The 14093-nt window shown below is 36.2% G+C and overlaps 1 protein-coding gene across 1 annotated transcript in view; it reads left to right on the forward strand.

The window, feature by feature from the left end:
• The first annotated feature begins 258 nt into the window (after positions 1-258).
• The window catches only part of LOC134790437 (long-chain-fatty-acid--CoA ligase 4), an 80742-nt gene continuing 66907 nt past the window's right edge, over positions 259-14093 (forward strand). Inside the window, exon 1 of the mRNA XM_063761222.1 lies at positions 259-391. The gene's annotated coding sequence lies outside the window, so the exon portion shown is untranslated. The remainder of the gene's footprint in view (positions 392-14093) is intronic.

Here is a 14093-nt window from a genome sequence, read left to right on the forward strand (position 1 = left end):
ATTCGATATTTTATTTCCACGTCAAAGTGAAATCGATTATTAACTCGATTGCTAATATATGATGTTGTTGTAAAGAACTGATAAACTTTACAAATTAGCTTAAATTCTAAGTCTGTTTCATTTTATGCTAGTGTTTTTTTTATGTTGAAATGTTGTAAGCGTTCAACACGTAAAAATAGTGAAGCGATAGATCATAACGATTGTGATATTCCGATTAACGTTAAAAAAACATCGACTCGATATCGGTCACTAAACTTCAAAATGACAACAAGAAAAACACAACACTAGTATGTACGAAATCGAAGAACGTTGAGTGTTTATTTCGCGTTTATTTAAAGTTTGGTGATAATTTACAAGTGAAATATTACGAAGAGGTGCGCAGAAATCTAAGGTATGTACATGTAATTTAAGTTCGCACTTCAAAATTTCGTTGAAAGCCTTTTGTGCGTTCCATGCATAACCTATAAGAAAAAACCGCTCACAAAATTTTGGCCTCGATTTTCTATTTTCCGAAAACGTGTGCCTATTTAACAACGTTGCGTAAATTAGTAATTGGTCCTAAGGAACGTCGAATTCTGACGGCATGAAATGCCACGCATTCTTTCATTTAACTTTTTCATACTCTTGCACTACCTACACTTTCGAGTAAGAATTACGACTGTGCGTCTCCGAAATAGGAATCCGATGTCCGCACACGCATGCTTTGTCTCTATTGTACTTTGTTTGTCGAAGAAATTAATCTTGAGGATTCAGGAATTACTACACTTATGTTTTTTATGTTATCCCTTGTAACTTATTTACACTAAAAATACGTCTGTGTATCGAAATCATTAAGTTTTACTTGACGACACTGTTTATATAAAATATTACCTCCTCTTTGAGGCAATTAGTAAAGATTATTAACAAACTTTAATGAGTCATAAGCAAGAAATGTTATGTTTTCCATTGGTTAAGAAACCTGAAGGACCTACACTTAAAGACTGAGGCTTCATTTAAACATAGTAGTAAAAGGGTATTAAGATTTAAAATGTTGTTTTGTGTAATCAACATTAAAAACAATTTTTTCTTTTTTAATGTTTAATTTATTTTTGTAGCGGCTGACTGGTAAGTGTGTATGGACTCTAACACAATGTTTTGTGTACTGCATGATAACTCCTGTAAATATTGGTAGCGATAAATCAAATCACTGATCCCTTATCACTTAAGTGACTGATAGTGATAAGAAACTGATGTAGTATAAATAAAAACATGATGTATTACTCGCTGTTGGTCTGATTGTGATAATCCCATACAATGGCTCTTAAACTTGGCAATTGGGCCCTCTAAAAGTAGAAATAAATGATTATTATTAGAAATAGAAAATAATAGAAATACTTTTCGACTTTTCCTCATGAATGAATGGTTATGACCATAATTAAGTTTTTGCTTTATGCAGAATGACTAAAATATTTTTATTTGATTATTAGTCATCTATTTTTTGGTTCTGAGTAAACTTTATGCATACTGTAGTTCACACATAACATGAATATCGCAGCTTAAAATGGTAGTAGAAATGATTGTATGGATCGGAGAAGAAAACAAGAGTTCTGAACATTAAATATTACAACATCATCAAACATCATCAAACATCAAACATCAACATTTATTCAGCAAATAGGCCACAAGGGCACTTTTACACGTCATCATTGAATTTACATACATGCAAAAATAATAACATCAACAATTTTATAAAATAAAACTAAGAATTCAATCTAACGTATTACAATTACTAAGAGATGTATATGGTCTCTTAATGTCGAATTACATAAAAAATACAGATACAAAATACAAAAAAAAAACTATAATATTTAGAGGTGTAAATGTCTCTAGGTGTCAGAACTATAAGATTATATAGTTTATCAAGTTATCCTTAGAGATGTATAGGGTCTCCAAGAGTCAATATCCTGTATAATTAATACATTCATTAAGAGAAAAGAAACATACGAGAGCAGAATGAGGCGTCTCACTGTAATTAATTAATAAAAATAAAGTTACTAAGTATAATAGCTTGTGCTAGCTTAAACAGACCAGACAAACACAAGTGTGTATGCAGTTACCTTAACTCAGAGACATAAATGTCTGCATAAGTAGATTGGGCAGGTTATAAGTAAATGACTGTCGTGACTTCCGACCTCCGTGGCGACCTGACGTAGACCGACTGGCTGACTGACATACATATTTGGAACAACGGACATTTAGATTCAAAATTAGACATGACAACCAGAGGATAAAATCACATCACTTCACGACAGACAGCCAAAGAAGGCAGACGACGAGGACAGACCGCACCATGACTTAATAAATAATAATATATTTCCGTTACCCACAGACAAATCCCGTTTTCTGTGCCGTTACCACACCTTAAAGCTAATAGTTAGAATGATTGTGGTATCTGTAAACATTTATTTCCAGAAAAGATAAATTTTCTCAGTTAGTAAATAATTCAATCACATAACTATGTATGTCTCTGATGTGCTGGTGCAACTGCAAGCAAAGTATTGTCGTATTTTAAACATGGTTCACTCTTAGTCAGCAATGTTTGTGTAAGATTGTTACCTGATTATAAATTTCTCATAAAAAGTCCTGTTCTGAAAAAACGATTTCAATTCCGTCCGGACGGATGGACAACAAGTGATCGTATAAGTGTTCCGTTTTTTCCTTTTGAGGTACGGTGTAACACGGCTGTTTTGAAAGGGGGTAAAATAATAAATGAAAAGCTCCGGCTTGTGGAAAATGGAAACAGCCATGTCAACAAAATAAAATTAAATCAAAATTAAATTAAATACACTAAACGGAAACCTGCTGTAGGAAAGCTAGGAGGAGAAACAATTAAACCAAAATTTATAACTAATTAACTTTATTAACCTAATCAGTTACTGTTAAATGCTCAGTGGTAAAGCTGGGTCACTTCACAGGTTCTAGTTATAAGGGTTTACACCCATTAATTAAAAACTAAAAACTAAATTTCGAAATACCTAAGTTTTATGCACCAGAACTTTCAAAACTTCAAACTGAATAAAATTAAATCATAATTAACCATTTTAAATTTGTAGTTGGTGGCGAATGCCACTCAAAAGTTATGCAACAGACCGACCTCAAAAACTGCTGCTGGAACTGCAGCAGCGGGGAGCGAACTCGCCTTTCCCCGGGAAGCTGGCCGCTAACCTGGTTGGAGCCGGCCGCTGCAGATGGCGTGGTACAGATCCCACAGCCTCATATTACAACTCCTAAACATCTTCAAATGAATTCCAAAAGAAATCGAAAGCTCTTCCAAAAAAATTCACAAGCTCTTCCAAAGAATTTGAAAGCTCCCGGCTCCTGTAAACCGAGAAATGGATACATTAGCCGACGCCTTAATGGCCGCTAAAGAAAATATGAAACAATTGGAAATTTAGCTCACCGCACTGGAAGCTGTTAGGACTTCTGGCGGAGCACTCCCAACCCTCGAGCAGGAGTCAACTCTGTAAAGAACCAAAAACCTGGTTAAGGACGAACCCACAACGTTTCGCGCCATTGTGGAGTTGATCACACCTAAATTTCATTTGTACTTACTCAGTGGAGCACACCGAAGGACTCGAGCTGCTTCCAGCATTTCGACCAACATGGCGAATGTGTGGTCTCACCACAAATAGTACTCATGCGAGCGTGCGTCCCCGGAGGGGTCCACACATCAAATGTGCATGTCATCTCAAAATGACCTCCTCATATGTTGAGTACAAAAGGCCAAAACAAAAGTAGGGTGCCAATCCCTTGAAGACACAAATCCTACGAAAATTCTGACTGATTTATTTAACAATTCACTCCTGAGCCTAAGAAATATATTTTATCAATAAATCTAATAAAGTTTCATTTCAGAGCCCCCTTTTTGGAGTCTGTAATTCCTATGTTTTATTTAACATCTAAATTCTCTCTTACCTAAAAAAACATATCTAAATCATACAAAGTTTTCCTGGAGTGACAACCTAAATATCTCAAGTTTTAATTATTTTTACTCGTATGACAACCCCGACAACAGATAAGCATAAAGAGGTGCATCTGAATGCAACAGATTATGCAAATAAGTGCAACCAATCGAGTTAGTTTGGGACATTGTTAAAATCATCGAAATAAGAAAAGGAATTCAACCAAAAAATATTAATTTAAAATTTAAGAAAATGTCTACGTTACAACGGAACCCTAAAAGCTTCGGATCGCGTAAAACGGAGTCTACATTTTCTAATTTAGACTTACAAGACTCTAAGTACAGTCAGCAGCAGAAGTTGCTAAGCGGGCCAGGTGTTCAAAATGATCTTGACGCGACTTTATTGTTAAGAGAATAAGAGCCTGTCAAGGTAATTTTGAACACCTCACCCGCTTAGCAACTTCTGCTGCTGACTGTACCATCGCCCACACTGTTAACTGTACATTGGTGGACCTTATGTAATAAGGTCCACCGGTGTACAGTTAGAAGTGTTGCTGTTTGTACAAGTTTACAACTCTAGGTCCACGGAGGGGTCCTAATTGAATCGGTGGCGGCGGAAGTTCAAAGTGCACGTCCTTGTTCCCCCCAGTGACGGTTTGCCTATAAATATCTATGCAATAGCCCAGTAACAACGTGATTACCTGTGTTAGTAATCACTGTAATCAGTAATTAATTACTATAGTTGAATTATCGAGAAGATGGAATTGCATTTGTAGTGGTTGTATGCTGATAGTACAAGAAAATAGAAAATTCAAATATAGAATGCCTGTAAACAAACAATACTACTACATATGCAATTCCACGCTCTCGATGATTCAACTATAATATCAATTGTACAATCGTATAAGATACGTGAAGTCAAAAAAATCCTGTATCGCGCTATATAATGTTTCATGGTAACTGTCAAACATTCTGTTTTAAACGACAACCTGTGTTGGCACCATCTACATAAGCTGCCTAAATCGAGTCCGCCTTTTGTACGATAAGTTTTCTTTTGTGCAATGAAGTTTAAATAAATAAATGTCAGGCTACTAGGCCTACTAGCATCCTCCTTCTTATCTGACGAGTTACCTACGAGATATAACATAACCTTTGCCACCTAATGTAACGTAACGATAAAAAATAACACAAACAGTCTTGCGACTTTCTATTTGTAATAAATTTTGTAACCAAGCAGTGGTAAACCTACAAGGTTTAGTAAATAACTAACCAAGTATTATTAATATTAGCTTTCCAAAAAAAAATACTAAAGATAGTTAAAGACAATTTATTAAACTTAACATCAAAGTACAATCAGCCCGAAAAAGCCCGTAGAAGGAAGTTTTGTGATTTCCAATTTTTTTTGTATTTTTTTTTCAAATATTTTTTTCTTAGATTATGGGAAGTTTTCTGACACGTCCGGAAGAAGTATTATTCAATAATACTATCGGAATACATACCTATGACACGAATTTTTCATGAGTACCTAAAGGAAAAAGGTATATACCTATACCTGTTAATGACCTAAAACGGCTAAAACCAAATACTATAATTCAGGTAATCCTATTCGCCGACAAAATAGCTAAACCAATTAGAACTTAGTCAACTGAGTCAAGATTAGTTTTCAATCAGAATTTAAGACATTTGTGTCTAGTAACCCTTTTAATAAGACCTCTGACCGTCCTCAAAACTTTCCTCTAAGTAACAGCGACTGGCCCAAAGTCCAACCTCCAGACATCATACGATATGACAGTCCTGGCTGACCTACTGGTCGAAATCGATACGATGTCCCACAAACTTATCTGCGGACTTAGGACAAGCTAATTGCTTATTTTAGTGGACTTTAGGATGCAGCTGGAAGGATCATGCAGATTTTAATGTAGTTTTCCTATATAAAAAACTTCATTGCATAGTTCATTGTGTATTTATAAGGGCTGTAAACAAGAATTTACGAACGAGTGTGAACTGAAATTCCTCGACGCACCCGTGGGACACAATGTTTTTAATCACACTTGCGAGGAAAAAAAAAAAACTTCTGGCTAATTTCAGACGAAAATTACAGCCCTAGGTCGAAATTTAGGATTTACGGACCGCATTGCCTACGTGTAACACCTTTTACGAGCAAGTTTGATGATTTTTTTTCTTCTTTGTAAATAACGGACCTCGAAAACGTAACGTCTGTTCGTCCATATTAATCCTAGCCGTAGGTACCTTTTTACTTTTTAGCGTAATTTTTTTTTATAAACATTTGGTACGATTTTTTTCATGTGAAGAGTGTACGGCGGTCGCACAGCCACGATAACACGCCGAGGGCAATTAGAGCAGATCTGAAGCTTATTGAATCCCCATCATGTACGTTCTGCAATTTTTACTTCGTAGTAATTGTAGTTCGTAGTGCGTCAGTCACTGGCAGGACGTTAGTAGTAATGTCGGATAGCAAGCACTCAAAAAAATGTGGCGTTCCATGCTTCTTTTCGAGTTCGTTTCGAATATACGGACAATTTATGTGTCGTTAGCTCGTTGGGTGGACGACATTCGGAAGATTGCGGGGTCACTTCTGGATGAGATTAGCTCAGGACCGCGATAAGTTGCGTATATACTCGAAGAGAGAAGCTCAGCAGCGAAAATGATGGCTGAAATGATGAGAGATGATGAACACTTTATGTATGGAACGCCACAAATATAGAGACGAAAATGAATTGGGCTAACCTGCTGAACAAGGGGCCTAATATCTAAAGTAGTATAAATTGTAGTCTTTAAAGTAGTATAAGCTGTATCGACGTCGGTCTTTATCGCAATAGCGATCATTACGGAGCCCCAGAACCGTCGGGTTGTGTCAATAGTAGCGTTAAGGTATTTATCGTTTATCGCGCTTACAGACGATAATGGACAACGAGACATTTATAGAGAGCACGACCCAGTAGTCTTAACTAATATTTTAATAGAGTAGTTGTCTTATTATGTTGGTAATAAACCGCAGCTGTCTTTATAAAAACAGATATACATTAGAAAGTCATTGAATTTCAGTGGCAAGGGGGGTAATGGGAATGGGGTTGTCACCGGTCTGCACATGATAGGAGGCTGCACATGACACACTCTGACGCTGACTACTGATTAGGTATTCGGAGCATAGAAGACACTACGCCGCTGGCATTCATATATAATATAATAACTGTATCATGAAGTTCACGATAATTCATAATCTTGCAAATTTCTGTACAGCGGGCTGAATGAATTCAATAATAAAGTGTCTACGCAATTTTGCAGCTAAGTGTACCTATCTATAATTTCAAACAATACGACATGTTTAATGATCATTTTCTCAAATAAGAATATTAACAGTTAATCCCTATAACCTTTGCAATTTTCTTTTATGGATGTTAGATTAAATAATTAGCATACAATGAAAATTTACATACAAAGTAAAAAAATAATTAATGCACATTAACATCTGTAAATATTAAAAATTTACACTCTTTGATTAGACGCGAACTTGTAGGTAACTAAGAAGTGGCTATAAGGTTTGTTTAATTTTTAGGGTTCCGTACCCAAAGGGTAAAAACGGGACCCTATTACTAAGACTGCGCTGTCCGTCTGTCTGTCTGTCACCAGGCTGTATCTCATGAACCGTGATAGCTAGGCAGTTGAAATTTTCACAGATGATTTACTTCTAAAAACTTCTAAAATACTAAAAACAGAATATAATACATATTTAAGTGGGGCTCCCATACAACAATCGTGTTTTTTTTGCCGTGTTTTGCGTAATGGTACGGAACCCTTCGTGCGTGAGTCCGACTCGCACTTGGCCGGTTTTTTCCACATTAAGTATGTAAATTTTCATAGTAGCATTTTTGATATAAGTACTTAAATAAAAAAAAAACTTATTGTGATCTAAAAAATAAAATGAACGCCCCTCAGCCAATTATTTTAATTTGAAACTAACAGAAATAAAATAAAGTCAGTACTCAATATCAAACACTCCGCCCAATCGTATGATACCTACGATTCTTTTTCTTTGTTGTACAAAGTAAAGTCAAGTGTATAAAAACCATTGTCACGAACAAACTAAAGATAATAACATTGTACGAGTAGTAGTAAGTACTAGGCCACTGTGATTAGAGACGTAGACGTACTCTCTCCTCTACAAATATGCCTAACGCAAAATGCGATACGCGCATGGTCTAATAAAACATGGTCTTCTATTCCCAGAGTGACACGGGCCTACGTCACAATAACATTGCCACTTTATTTCAACATAACATGTTACATGGGTACATTATAGCTATGGTTAATAAGTTAAAACATTTCTTTATAATTTTATAATTTTCATTTATAATGTATTTTATCTTAAATTTTACAATAACACGTCATTTTTAATTATTCGTTAGCAATATCTTCCGATTCACGAAAGAAATTTCAGACGTTCGGGTAATTCTGTTTACATTACTGGCAACACAGGATAGCGCTGTCACATTTGACAATTCGGATCTAGATAACTTCATGCCCTGACCGTCATCCTTGTCGAACGCGTGTTAATTGTTATTTCCTTCTCGCTCAGTGTCAGCAGTCGCAGTGTTTTCCAAACTTTTCACGTCGTAAGCTTGGTAATTAATGTGTAACTGTGAATTAGTTTTTTAAACGTTTGTCTTGTATAGATAAATAAAGTTTAATTTAATACATTAGATTTGTTTTATTTTACTATGTTTCTACATGAATAACTTAAAATGAATGCCGTTAAAATAATTTTCACCGTTGGTTAAAATTCTCCCACATTTTAAAGTTTGAGAACCTGTAAACAGCATGATGACGTAGGCCCGTGTCAGTTAGGTCATACGCGAATCTCGGAATAGAGTACCAGGCGGAGTATATATTATTATACCATGGATACGCGTAAAATAACTTCTTTCTTTCCACGGCTTATGGGAGCCTAATAAGGTCCGCTTGACGACTAATCCCAAGAATTGACGAAGGCACTAGTTTTATCGAAAGCGACTGCCATCTGACCTTCCAACCCAGAGGGAAAACTCATGATGTTTTCCTTCACCGAAAAGCAACTGCTAAATATCAAATGATATTTCGTACATATATAAGTTCCGAAAAACTCATTAGTACGATCCGGGGTTTGAACCCGCGACCATCGGATTGAAAGTCGCACGCTCTTACAGCTATTAGGCCACCAGCGCTTCTTACGCGTAAAAATAACTTGATAACCAATTAGTGACCTTCTGGGTATCAACAGAGGGTATAAAGTCCGCTGTGGAACGTACCACGTGCATCAATATTGACACGCGTGGATTATAGGTTATTGTAACAATGCTTTGGTTTTATGACGTGGCCGGTCAAGGGACGCGATAACTGAAAGAATTGCTTGGATATAGACTAGAGGTAGATTGGTTTATTTTTGGCTTAAAAGATAAAGGTTAAGGTACCGACCACTGGTGGGCTGCCAACAGTAGGGTAGTTTACCCTACTGTACTGTTAAGCGTGAATGGAAGTAGGTAAGGTATGCATCTGACGCATACATCTAAGAGCATTTCGCGACGGCTTATCTATTTAGATTTATAGTTTATAGTCTAAAGTTTAGACTAATAGGTTTCAACATTAAATGCTAATCGCTTTGTTCTATACATTCGAGGAGCTCACCAAGGAAGGAAGCACTCTTGCGTATTCGAGCTATAAAGAAGTAAAGCAGATAATGATTAATTAAATATTGATTTTCGCGGTAGGCCTTTTTGGGTAATAGATACGCTCGGCAGACTTAATATTTTTTTATGAAAGAGACTTCCATTTGAACTTTCAACCTACAAACTAGGCCTCGTTGGGATGTCATGTCTTCCTTTACCAAAACCGTACTGGTAAATATCAAATAAAAGTAATATTTCGTACTTACATTTAAGTTCTGAAAACTACTTAGTATATAAACCTGGGAAACCTATAATAAAAACTAAGTGACTCAGTGTCTCACAAAAGAAAACGTCAAGAGTTGCCCCACTGACCTCTGCCCTATTCCCGCCCTTTGATCCGTGCGAAACCAGCGATGCTACTTCATACATTTCCTTGTATTATGCCATTATTTAATTAAAAACATTGCGTCACGTTTAACTCATTAATAGACTTAATAATATCATTGATTGATCACACTTGGCTGATATTCTTAAATCTTATTACGAAGATGATAAGATTGATAAGGTCCACCGAGGCGTGGGTCAATCGGAGAACCTATCAATTTTGCAGCAGTTTGTGCAATAAAGGCAATATGATGGATTTTATGACTAATTTTTGCAATAGTTATCATTATCTCTAGTGTAAGACATAAAAAAATCTTAAAAATAAAATGATTATTACAGTAAAAATTAAAAGTATTGGTTCGCCATTTTGTTTTTATTTGACATGACATATAGAGTACCATCAGCATCACCCACACCCCTCACTGTCATGGTCTAATAAAACATGGTCTTCCGTTCCCAGAGTGACACGGGCCTACGTCACAATAACATTGCCACTTTATTTCAACATAACATGTTACATGGGTACATTATACCTATGGTTAATAAGTTAAAATATTTCTTTATAATTTTATAATTTTCATTTATATGTATTTTAGCTTAAATTTTACAATAACACGTCATTTTTAATTACTCGTTAGCAATATCTTCCGATTCACGAAAGAAATTTCAGACTTTCGGGTAATTCTGTTTATACTACTGGCAACACAGGATAGCGCTGTGCACATTTGACAATTCGGATCTAGATAACTTCATGCCCTGACCGTCATCCTTGTCGAACGCGTGTTAATTGTTATTTCCTTCTCGCTCAGTGTCAGCAGTCGCAGTGTTTTCCAAACTTTTCACGTCGTAAGCTTGGTAATTAATGTGTAACTGTGAATTAGTTTTTTAAACGTTTGTCTTGTATAGATAAATAAAGTTTAATTTAATACATTAGATTTGTTTTATTTTACTATGTTTCTACATGAATAACTTAAAATTAATGCCGTTAAAATAATTTTCACCGTTGGTTAAAATTCTCCCACATTTCAAAGTTTGAGAACCTGTAAACAGCATGATGGCGTAGGCGCGTGTCAGTTAGGTCATACGCGAATCTCGGAATGGAGTACCAGGCGGAGTATATTATTATACCATGCACACTGTTAACTGTAAATCGGTGGACCTTATGCCTTTTGTAATAAGGTCCACTGATGTACAGTTAGGAGGGTCGCTGTTTGTACCATCGTCCACACTGTTTACCTAATCCTTATTGCAAAAAGTCCTCCGGCGGTCAGTAGGTATACAATGGTGCTTAGTTAGCTCTTTCCTTGTAGAGGCAGCTCTATAAGTAGTGAGGCGTGGAGGATAACCGTTGAAACGAACCTCAGTCGATATCATAGAAATTGTTTGGGGAAACCAGACCGCAAACGAGTTATGCTATGGTTTAGTTTAGGTTGTAATTAGTTTTTCCTGCATCATACCGAAACAGCGTATGGACTAAGGAAGACCGTGAAATCGAATAAGAGAGAGACAAGTTACAACATTTGCCCAAAGAAGATAATAGCTAAAAGTGAACATGGATAAAGAACAAGTGACGAAAATATGGAATAAGAAATAAACAAACGAAAAACGAGTGAGAAGACCGATGGTGAAACCGTTTTACACTATCAGCTAAATGTTTGAACGATGGTACGAGTATTAGATACAACAGAAATTTACTCCGCTACCTCCTTTAACTCTCGTTGTTGCTTACCTAAGACTGACCCTTCACGTTACATAATATTCATCTATTAACCGTCAAGAGTACTGTCCACATGTTAACTCACAATTCATATACCTACCTTATTCCAAAAACATACCATCCACCGACCAGTTACTTGCTGTGAGTACTCACACCTCGATGTTTCTTATCAGCCATTGTGAATCATTAAACAAACACACATTTGGACCGCAACCTGTCCATGCACGATAAACCCTTGGACCGAATGATTAATAGTTCTAGATTAAAGTTCCAAGTCCTACGAGCCATGGCACGTATGAATGACCTAGCTGACGTTGACATTTCTTGAACGACAAGTTTTCCCTATTGTAACATCTATGTATGTAGGCAACTTGTATCTAGGCTACTTATAACTAGGTAATAGCAAATAAAGCGGTACAATTGCCATCAGACGCCTATTTTATCGACTTGACAATTGACAGTTTTATGTACATTTCTAGGTCGGTAATTAACTAATTAACGACGGTACATAGCCTCGATGCTTCCTTGTTGGACCAGTAATGTACGGTGAATTGTTAATGTCAGGGGGCAATTCTCAGTGTGGTGAAACAGGGGCCAGATATAACGGAGCAGCACGTGTTCACAAATATTTGAACACCTATTTTAAGTTTTGATAGGATAGAATACCTATTTGGTGTGCCCACCGCTGGCTACCCGGGTAGCAACTGATGTAGTTATACCTATCACTGGATAGAGAATTTAATATAGAACAGTAGCTCATAAACTGTGGTCCGCGGACCCTGGAAGCATCTCAAGAGTGGTCCGCGGATAGATCAGCAGAACAATCTTGCTTTGAATTTCGTTAATGTATTTACTCGTGATAGGACTTCTCCAGTGGCCGATATAAAGGCTATAATGATGAATGATGATATACAGTGAAACCTGGTTAAGTGGGACCTGGATAAGTGAGAAACCTCTATAGCTGGGACTCATGTTGCGGTCCCGACACTTTAGCACTAAATTACCTCTGTTAGTGAGATAAAACGAACCTCTATAACTGGGATTAGTTGTTGTGATTTTATAGTCACATTTACCTCTATAATTGAGACAGAGAGTGTATTTTACCTCTTTTACTGAGACTATATTTATAAGATTACATTTTCCTAATCGCTTTTTTTAGAATTTTATACGAATTACCCCTGTATCTGAGATAACGTCAATCTATGACCTCTCTAACTTGGACTTTGATCTATTTCCGTATTCTTACTAACTCTTAGTCTATCCACAAATCCCGCATTTGCTTAATTGTGTCTAAACGACTTCAAGATTCATCTAGTTACTTTATGTAAGTAGTTAAAACTATTGAAACGAAAGCTGAAATCTTGATAAGTAACAAGAATAAACAAATTTTCATTTAATAAATTTCTAAGACGCAATGAAGTCCGTATCAAATTTAATTGAAAAAATCTATCCTTCGGAAAATCATTCAAAATAAATTCAAAGAAATATTTAAACAGACTTAAAATATATTTAGGGACATGGATTATTTTACCTAAGCATTTAAAGATAATTACAAAATACCCTATTAACCACCTCTATAACTGAGATATATCCTATATTCTCACCTCTATTAATGGGACCCTCTGTAAATGAGACAGAAATTTATTTGTACCTGGCTAACTGAGAGCCTGGGTAAGTGGAATACCTCTATAAGTGAGACAAATCTGCTCGTCCCTTGAAGTCTCACTTATCCAGGTTTCACTGTATTTACCTCCAAACAGTTGCCAGAGAAAAAATTGGTTGGTTCCTTGTTCCTTATCAATGAAAATAAGAATTTACTACTTATAAAAGATCACACAGTGACCCTCGTGCTATTCCAGTATGGACTTTGCCCCCATCGTCGCCATCCGGCCGCGCCATCCGCTCCGATAATGTCACCAAACTTCTGCATTCTGAAAATACTACACGAGAGACACCTAGCTGGTTACTCAATTCATATCTCACAAAAAAGGTGTCTGTTCTATTGTGGGTTGTATCGCCTCTCCTGATACTAACCTAACACCTTGTCTAAATCGGTATTCACTATTTTATATCTTCATTCTACTACTAAGTACGACAAGGCTCAAGGAATTTGCCCTCAAATACTTATTCAGTTTATTCTCAGAAGGACAAAAATTTGACACACTCATTCATCAGTTCATGCGGGTATTAGTTTCAACACAGTCTCATCATTAGAGTTTAACCGTTTCTATTAGTGTTTATAACAAATGTTAATCAATCATTATGGAAGTGTTCAAGTAAATATTTTAAATTTTGTCTTGACCAAATTTTATGTTCGCCGATATATACACATTATCGCCTTCGAAATAAGGTAAAATGTGTCTAAGTGTTTATGGCCGCGGACCGCGGT

This window comes from Cydia splendana, chromosome 5 (assembly GCF_910591565.1).
Source record: "Cydia splendana chromosome 5, ilCydSple1.2, whole genome shotgun sequence".
In the NCBI taxonomy this organism is placed as follows: domain Eukaryota; kingdom Metazoa; phylum Arthropoda; class Insecta; order Lepidoptera; family Tortricidae; genus Cydia; species Cydia splendana.